The sequence below is a fragment of the Leuresthes tenuis genome, unplaced genomic scaffold (assembly GCF_036924035.1).
Source record: "Leuresthes tenuis unplaced genomic scaffold, fLeuTen1.0.hap1 SCAF_10, whole genome shotgun sequence".
Taxonomy (NCBI): Eukaryota; Metazoa; Chordata; class Actinopteri; order Atheriniformes; family Atherinopsidae; genus Leuresthes; species Leuresthes tenuis.
The window spans coordinates 27,144,758-27,152,778 of record NW_027325364.1 but is presented as its reverse complement, the minus strand read 5'-3'; the positions used below and the strand labels follow the sequence as shown (position 1 = coordinate 27,152,778).

Genomic DNA, 8,021 nt, shown 5'->3' with positions numbered 1-8,021 from the left:
CAACCATAATTTTTTTAAAAACGGGGAAGAAAATAATCGAAAGCCCGACTATACACCATCAAAAGCGGGAGCGGAGGTGTTCAGCTGCAAGAAGGTCTGAATGTCCATCAATAATTGCTAGAAAACATGAAAGAAAATTTTCGAATATCAAACCGCATATGATCATAAGCGGGAGAGGAGGTGTTCAGCTGCAGGAAGGCTTGAATGTCCACCCATAATTCCTGAAAAATGGGTAAAAAAAAGGTAAGAATGCCCAACCATACATCATCAAAAGCAGGTGTGAATGTTAGATCATAATTTGCAAAAAGCTGATGAGAAAGGGTGAGAATGCCCGACTATACACCATCAAATGCGGGAGCGGAGGTGTTCGGCTGTGAGGAGGTGTGAATCTCCGACCATAATTGCTGAAAAATGTGTTAGAAAAGGTAAGAATGCCGGACCATACATCATCAAAAGCGGGAGAGGTGGTGTTCGGCTGCAAGTAGGTGTGAATGTCCAGCCATAATTACTCACAAACGGGTAAGAAAAGGTAGAATTGCCAGACCATACATGATCAAAACAGGGAGCGGAGGTGGTTCGGCTGCAAGAAGGTGTGAATGTCCGACTAAAGTTCAAATATATTAACAAAAGCGGGAGGAGAGGTCTTCGGATGAGAGTGGTTGAGAATTTCCAACCATAATCTATAAAATGCGGTGGAAAAAAAAGGTGTGATAGAACACTAAAAGGTGGAGCGGAAGTGTTCGGCTGCAAGAAGGTGTGAATGTCCGACTATATTTGGTGAAAAGCAGGTGAAGCAAGGTCTGAATGCCCAACCTTACATCATGAAAAGCGAGATCAGAGGTGTTTGGCTGCAAGAAGGCCACAGTTTGCGATGCAATAATTAAAGGCCTCATGCCAGATGTCGCCACTGAAGTAAAGAACATTTACGTGGGATGGTGTGAGGGTCCTCGTTTGGCTGACGTTCGCCGATATGCTCGCCATGCTCAGAACCAAGTTGAGACGCGTAAGACAACCAAAAGGGACAAGTGTGAAAAGGAGCTGCATTTGGCATCCATGACCATGTATTATGCAGTGTGTGTAAACAGAGGACGAGGCCGAAGTCGAACACGTGGACGTGTGGGAGAGGAGGTCGAAATGGGCCACGCCAGAGCTATGATCCGAATATTTGTTTTTCATGTGGCCAGACTGGACACTGGAAGAAGGACTGTCCACAGCTGAAAAGTGATGAAATTGGGCAAAAGACTGACTGAGGGTGGGAGGCAGGTTCTGGACGTCACGCGGCAGCGGAGCCTCCACTAATGGGTGATAGCACAAACACACTCACACATTTTTCCTGCTCTGTGTAGTGAAGAAACGCTTGCCGACTGTGATTCACGTAGTAAAGTTTTGCATGCTATTTCCGTCCTAGAGAAAAGATATTTCTCTCAGAATATAGGAACTTATGTTCATCAGTAGTGACGTCAGGGGAGTTTGATTGTCCTCCAAAGTTAAGTGGAAACCACGTTTACTGTATGTCTGCATCAGGCCAGGTTGTGAAGGAGAAAATGACAATGCCCATTGCGTGTTGTCACTCCCGATGAGCTCTCCTTCAAACATTCATTTTTGTTATCAGAGTTGTGTCCCATTAACCTGATGGGCTGTGATCTCATGTGTAAATTAGGCATTATTTTAACAAGTTGAAACTTGATTTGAAGTGGATAAATAAGGAGGACAAACAGTTTTAAGTCAGGCTGATAGAAGGAATTAATTTTATAGCAAAATCAGTATTTCGTCATATGTCGAGAGATGCTTATTGCTGAAGAAGTTCTTTCTCATTCTACAAAGTACAACGTTGTTTATCGTTGAAACTTGATTAGACATGAATAAATATGAAGGACAAAGCAGTCTTAACTTGGTTAGAGTTAAGGAATTCGTTTTATAGGAGAATCCGAATTCGTGCATAACTCGTAAAATAGAGCTTATTTTCGGATTCCTGAAGAATGAGTCTGGTTCTTTCTCATAATACAAAGTTTGTTGTTTATTGTTGAAACTTCATCAGAAGTGAAGAAATAAATGAATGCCTATCAACAAATGTGGGATCTAAACTCTACTGCTTCCTCTAAAATAATTTCCTTTCTCAATTCAGAAATGTGTGTGTGTAAGTCACAACACCCGTGACACCAAAACGGCTTTCTTTTCTCTCTTTTCTCTACACTCTGCACTGTGAGCACACACACCAAATCAGAAAGGCTTTTTTCTCTCTTTTCTACATTATGGACTGTGGGGACACAAAACCGCTCTCTCTTTTTTTTTTTACTTGTGTGCCAGGGCGTTGTCTCACGTATTAGATTATGCTTACGATACGAATGGGTTTATCAGTCACATCAGAATCCATACATACTGATCCTCCCGTAATAAAATGAAGACACTTTGTTTCTTGTGACAATCAAGTCAGCGAAACAGCGTATACACGTCAAGACACTGAATCAAGTTTGCCACAAGAACTCATAAGTTTGGCAGTATTGCTCTGCCGTCAGCAATCATACACCCATTTTATTTTCGTGAGACATGTGCAGGCACCTGTTCATCTACTGTTCTATCACTATGAATTAGTTTATCTATTATCAATAAGGATACTTCTACAACTACTATCAAAGTATGTCCAGACTTCTTATGTTATCAGTTGCTATATATGAATAAGTGGGTAGCTACTGACAAGCATTAAGCATGTCACACAGCCCAAACATATAACATTTCAGGACACACCACACAGTTAACAACCACAGTGAAGTGTCAAAGCCCAAACATGTAACATTCAACAGGACACTTACACAACACATTAAAATCAAACAGTCAGACAACATACAAGAACATATACCCCAGCCGGCATTGCTCCCTGCTTATTTTCCTACAGCTCACTATGTGTGCGCACACCTTTATTCACAAACTCTTCAACTTATACTCTTTTACCAAAGCTGCTACAGCTCGATTGGCCGAATACCCTTCGATCCTATTTCGGTGAATTTGACATCTGCCTTACATGTAACAGATTAGCGGTTTAGCAGTTTTAATTTAGTTTGAGTGAAGGAATTCATTTTATAGAAAAATCCGAAATCGTGAAGAACTCATGAAAGTAAGCTTATTCTCGGATTCCTGAAACTTTAGATTTGCTCTTTCTTTTACTGCAAAGTACAACGTTGTTTTTTTTTTGTTTAAATCTTTCTAGACATGGTAAATATGAAGGACAAAGCAGTTTTAACATTGTTTGAGTGAAGGAATTCATTTTATAGATAAAATCCCAAGAGTCTGCTGAGAAAAGAGAGTGAATGCGAAGTAGACTTTAACACGGCTCTGGGAGCGAGCCGAGTGTGGGCTAACCGGGAGAATTGCTTGAAAGAAACGCGACACCGAATGAGCGGTCAGAACAAAGCCTCAATACGGTGTTCCCGTGGTGTTTTTGTTGCTGCCTTGTCTTTTGCACAGAGTAAAAGACAAGGCAGCCATCGAATAGGGCCCGATTGTTCCTACTTGGTCAGCCGAGGAGCAAGGGGGGGGAGCAAGCGTCTCAACCAAGCAAAGCTCACCATGGGGAAGGTGGCTATGCCAACTAGCCTGATGCCCTACTCCCGCAGTGACGGATAATCGTACTCTGGTTTCTCTTCATAACGTACAAGTCTTTCACCTTTTACTAAAGACTTCTGTGGAGAGCAGCACTAATGAGTTGTTTCTATTTTTGGCAGGCTTTACCTTTGCGGGTGAAGCCCTTTCTGTCTGTGCAAAAGAAATCTTGTTACTGTGCAGAGTGACTTCTCTGAGTAGAGTCGCCTTACTTGTTGCGACTGTGCCGATGTTCGAAGCTGGAGTGCAAAGTTGTTGCTTGAATGGTGCTTGCTGGAGCGTGCGGGAGTGCAAAGTTATACCATTTAAAAGGGCTGAAGAGTGCTCAGTGCAGCGGGTGGGCGGAGGTGCAAAGTGACACTCTGGCCACCTATGGCCATAAAAAGAACAGGGGTGTTAGCGGACAAGTGCGCATTGTGCCAGGAAGGGCCCTCGGACGTGAACCAGTGGACAGTTGTCGCTTCTCGGCCTTTTGGCTAAGATCAAGTGTAGTATCTGTTCTTATCAGTTTAATATCTGATATGTCCTCTATACGAGGACTACATATTAAATGGATTTTTAGCAATAGGAGTTGAAAAAGTAGCTTGCTCCGTTCACTCCAAGCATTGACCCCGTACTGCAGTGCCGCTGGGAACGGTGCGCTCTTCTCTACTCGTTTCAGGGAGCCCAAGATGAAACTTTCTTTTAGTCTGCTGAGAAAAGAGAGTGAATGCGAAGTAGACTTTAACACGGCTCTGGGAGCGAGCCGAGTGCGGGCTAACCGGGAGAATTGCTTGAAAGAAACGCCATACCAAATGACGCGGTCAGAACAAAGCCTCAATACGGTGTTCCCGTTGTGTTTTTGTTGCTGCCGCTGTTTGCTTTTTCACAAGAGCGCACCTGTTGAGGGGGGGCCTGGGTGATGGTGGGTCTCAGGCCCGGGCTGCTGCGACTGGTGTGACCGGGGTGGGTTTGTTTTTTTTTGTTTTTTGTTGTTGTTTGTTTGTTTTTTGTAGAGGTCCTCCGGAGTGGGGTTGGGTTGAGTGGGGTGGGGCGGGATGGGTACCTTCTGGGGGTACAGTAGCTCCCAGAATATGGTCGCTGCAGGCCCCGAGCCTGGTGGACATCAGGCCCCTCCTGTCCTGTGTTGGCTCCCTTTTAAAAAGTACAGAACTTAGAACAGGTCTAGTCCCTGGCTTTCGGCAGAAATGTCTTCTTTACTTTTTTTTTTTTTCCCCTTATCGTGTTCAGCATTATGGCAGCAGAATTGTAGTCTGAATACCTTTGATGCCAAACAGATTTGCTTTGCCAAGGGAAGTTTTATAAATGTAAAGCTCCCCTTGATGCCCATTTATTTATTTCTGTTTACAATATATGACATGTAATAGAACTGAACCGGACCGGGGGACAAGGAAAGAAGAAGAGGAAAGAAGAGAAAAACAGAACATACATCGCATACAACACAGCTGTGGATATAGATGACCTGAGACGACATGATAATACATCAACTGCTTAGCGACCATGCTACTGGACTAATGAATGTGGTTGTGTGTGTGTGAGAACATGCAACACCCATGGCACAGGACCTACATGATAACCGTGCTTAGTTATGAGTGTATAAGCGTACAGGGCCACAATCCACAGCCCCCCCCAAGCAATCAGAAGCAGGCAGAGAGGGCCACAAGACCCAGGCCACCAGCAGCCCCCACAGAGCACAGAACCCAGGAAGCCCACCGCAGGGGCAACCACGCATCCACCCAGAAGACTGCAGAGGAAGCCCCCGGAAAGAGCCCCCATAAGCATAGGGCAGAGGCCCTCCGGGAGCCAGGGGGCAACAGCCCACCGATGTCGCCAGGGCCCCAGCCGCCCAGACATGGGCCGTGCACTGGATCCGGGCCCCAGGAGCCCAGCGCCCCCCAAACCCCCCCGGCAGAGGCCCTACCCAATACCCAGGAGGGCCAAGCGCCCCAGACAGCCACACAGTGGGTCAGCGCCTGCCCCAGCACCCCTGGCCAAGTGCCCTGGGAGTCAAGACGTGCCCACAGGTGGGTGAAGTCGCGAGCAGCGGAGAGAGGCCACGCCGCCCCCCCCCCATCGGGAGAAGCACAGGCAGGCCAGGCGACAGCAAGTCCAAGATCCAGGCCCAATCATTACCACACACACTTTCATGTCCCATACATCCACACGTCCTCCCCTCCCTCGACTCCGCTGGGGTGTAGTGCAGCGGGCACACAAGGGGCCAGCAGCCCCCCAGCCACCACAGACCCCAAACCAGCAGAACAATTAATTAATCCTCCTGGCCCCCTCCCGCCCCCGAGCAGCAACCAGGAAGCAGGGGTGTGCAAAGAAGACCCCTCCCCTCACCCTTCTGGCTCTTCAATATTTTCTAATAGTGAGCAATTAAAATTGAGGGGCAGCCAAACTTGTAGAACTGGGAGCGTGGCCCTCTGGGCAGCCTACATACCCAAAGAGCCCCGCCCACCAGATGCCACTCAGTGTAACCACCCCCCAAGACCTAATGTGTGTGTGTGTGAGTGTGTTTGATAAGTAGTAATGTCTAGGGTGTAATTAAAGCAGGGGTGGGAACTGCAGAGTGCAACTACTGCAGAGTCCACTACACCCCACCGAACACACACGCCCCCAAAACCCTTCATGTGTGAGTGTGTGCTGTGTACAGGAGCCAGAAGGGAGAGGGGTATGGGGATATACACTGGGGGCAGCCAGGGACTGGCTGCAATAGGCATCCCCGCTACCAGGGAGCCAACACAGGACAGGAGGGCCTGATGTCCACCAGGCTCGGGGCCTGCAGCGACCATATTCTGGGAGCTACTGTACCCCCAGAAGGTACCCATCCCGCCCCACCCCACTCAACCCAACCCCACTCCGGAGGACCTCTACAAAAAACAAACAAACAACAACAAAAAAACAAACAAACAAACAAACCACCCCCGGTCACACCAGTCGCAGCAGCCCGGGCCTGAGACCCACCATCACCCAGGCCCCCCCCAGGGCCCCCCCCTCAACAGGTGCGCTCTTGTGAAAAAGCAAACAGCGGCAGCAACAAAAACACAACGGGAACACCGTATTGAGGCTTTGTTCTGACCGCTCATTTTGTATGGCGTTTCTTTCAAGCAATTCTCCCGGTTAGCCGACACTCGGCTCGCTCCCATAGCCGGGTTAAAGTCTACTTCGCATTCACTCTCTTTTCTCAGCAGACTAAAAGAAAGTTTCATTTTGGGCTCCCTGAAACTTGCATCCTGCACCGCTGTTTGCTTTTTCACAAGAGTAGAGAAGAGCGCACCGTTCCCAGCGGCACTGCAGTACGGGGTCAATGCTTGGAGTGAACGGAGCAAGCTACTTTTTCAACTCCTATTGCTAAAAATCCATTTAATATGTAGTCCTTGTATAGAGGACATATCAGATATTAAACTGATAAGAACAGATACTACACTTGATCTTAGCCAAAAGGCCGAGAAGCGACAACTGTCCACTGGTTCACGTCCGAGGGCCCTTCCTGGCACAATGCGCACTTGTCCGCTAACACCCCTGTTCTTTTTATGGCCATAGGTGGCCAGAGTGTCACTTTGCACCTCCGCCCACCTGCTGCACTGAGCACTCTTCAGCCCTTTTAAATGGTATAACTTTGCACTCCCGCACGCTCCAGCAAGCACCATTCAAGCAATAACTTTGCACTCCAGCTTCGAACATCGGCACAGTCGCAACAAGTAAGGCGACTCTACTCAGAGAAGTCACTCTGCACAGTAACAAGATTTCTTTTGCACAGACAGAAAGGGCTTCACCCGCAAAGGTAAAGCCTGCCAAAAATAGAAACAACTCATTAGTGCTGCTCTCCACAGAAGTCTTTAGTAAAAGGCGAAAGACTTGTACGTTATGAAGAGAAACCAGAGTACGATTAGCAGGGCATCAGGCTAGTTGGCATAGCCACCTTCCCCATGGTGAGCTTTGCTTGGTTGAGACGCTTGCCCCCACCCCCCCCCCCCCCCCCCCCCCTGCTCCTCGGCTGACCAAGTAGGAACAATCGGGCCCTATTCGATGGCTGCCTTGTCTTTTACTCTGTGCAAAAGACAAGGCAGCAACAAAAACACCACGGGAAAACCGTATTGAGGCTTTGTTCTGACCGCTCCTTCGGTGTCGCGTTTCTTTCAAGCAATTCTCCCGGTTAGCCCGCACTCGGCTCGCTCCCAGAGCCGTGTTAAAGTCTACTTCGCATTCACTCTCTTTTCTCAGCAGACTCTTGGGATTTTATCAATAAAATGAATTCCTTCACTCAAACTATGTTAAAACTGCTTTGTCCTTCATATTTACCATGTCTTGAAAGATTTAAACAAAAAAAAACAACGTTGTACTTTGCAGTAAAAGAAATAGCAAATCTAAAGTTTCAGGAATCCGAGAATAAGCTTACTTTCATGAGTTCTTCACGATTT

General features: G+C 47.2%; 4 non-coding genes across 4 annotated transcripts; 2 read left to right on the top strand and 2 right to left on the bottom strand.

Moving 5' to 3' along the window:
- Positions 1-3,623: 3,623 nt before the first annotated feature.
- On the top strand, positions 3,624-3,737 carry LOC140317405 (U5 spliceosomal RNA). The gene has a single exon (XR_011917722.1). It is a non-coding gene; the product is annotated as a U5 spliceosomal RNA (small nuclear RNA).
- Positions 3,738-4,053: 316 nt separating this feature from the next.
- Positions 4,054-4,244, top strand: LOC140317432 (U2 spliceosomal RNA). The gene has a single exon (XR_011917747.1). It is a non-coding gene; the product is annotated as a U2 spliceosomal RNA (small nuclear RNA).
- Positions 4,245-6,866: 2,622 nt separating this feature from the next.
- On the bottom strand, positions 6,867-7,057 carry LOC140317021 (U2 spliceosomal RNA). The gene has a single exon (XR_011917374.1). It is a non-coding gene; the product is annotated as a U2 spliceosomal RNA (small nuclear RNA).
- Positions 7,058-7,373: 316 nt separating this feature from the next.
- Positions 7,374-7,487, bottom strand: LOC140317216 (U5 spliceosomal RNA). Its single transcript, XR_011917549.1, has one exon. It is a non-coding gene; the product is annotated as a U5 spliceosomal RNA (small nuclear RNA).
- Between the last annotated feature and the right edge of the window lie 534 nt (positions 7,488-8,021).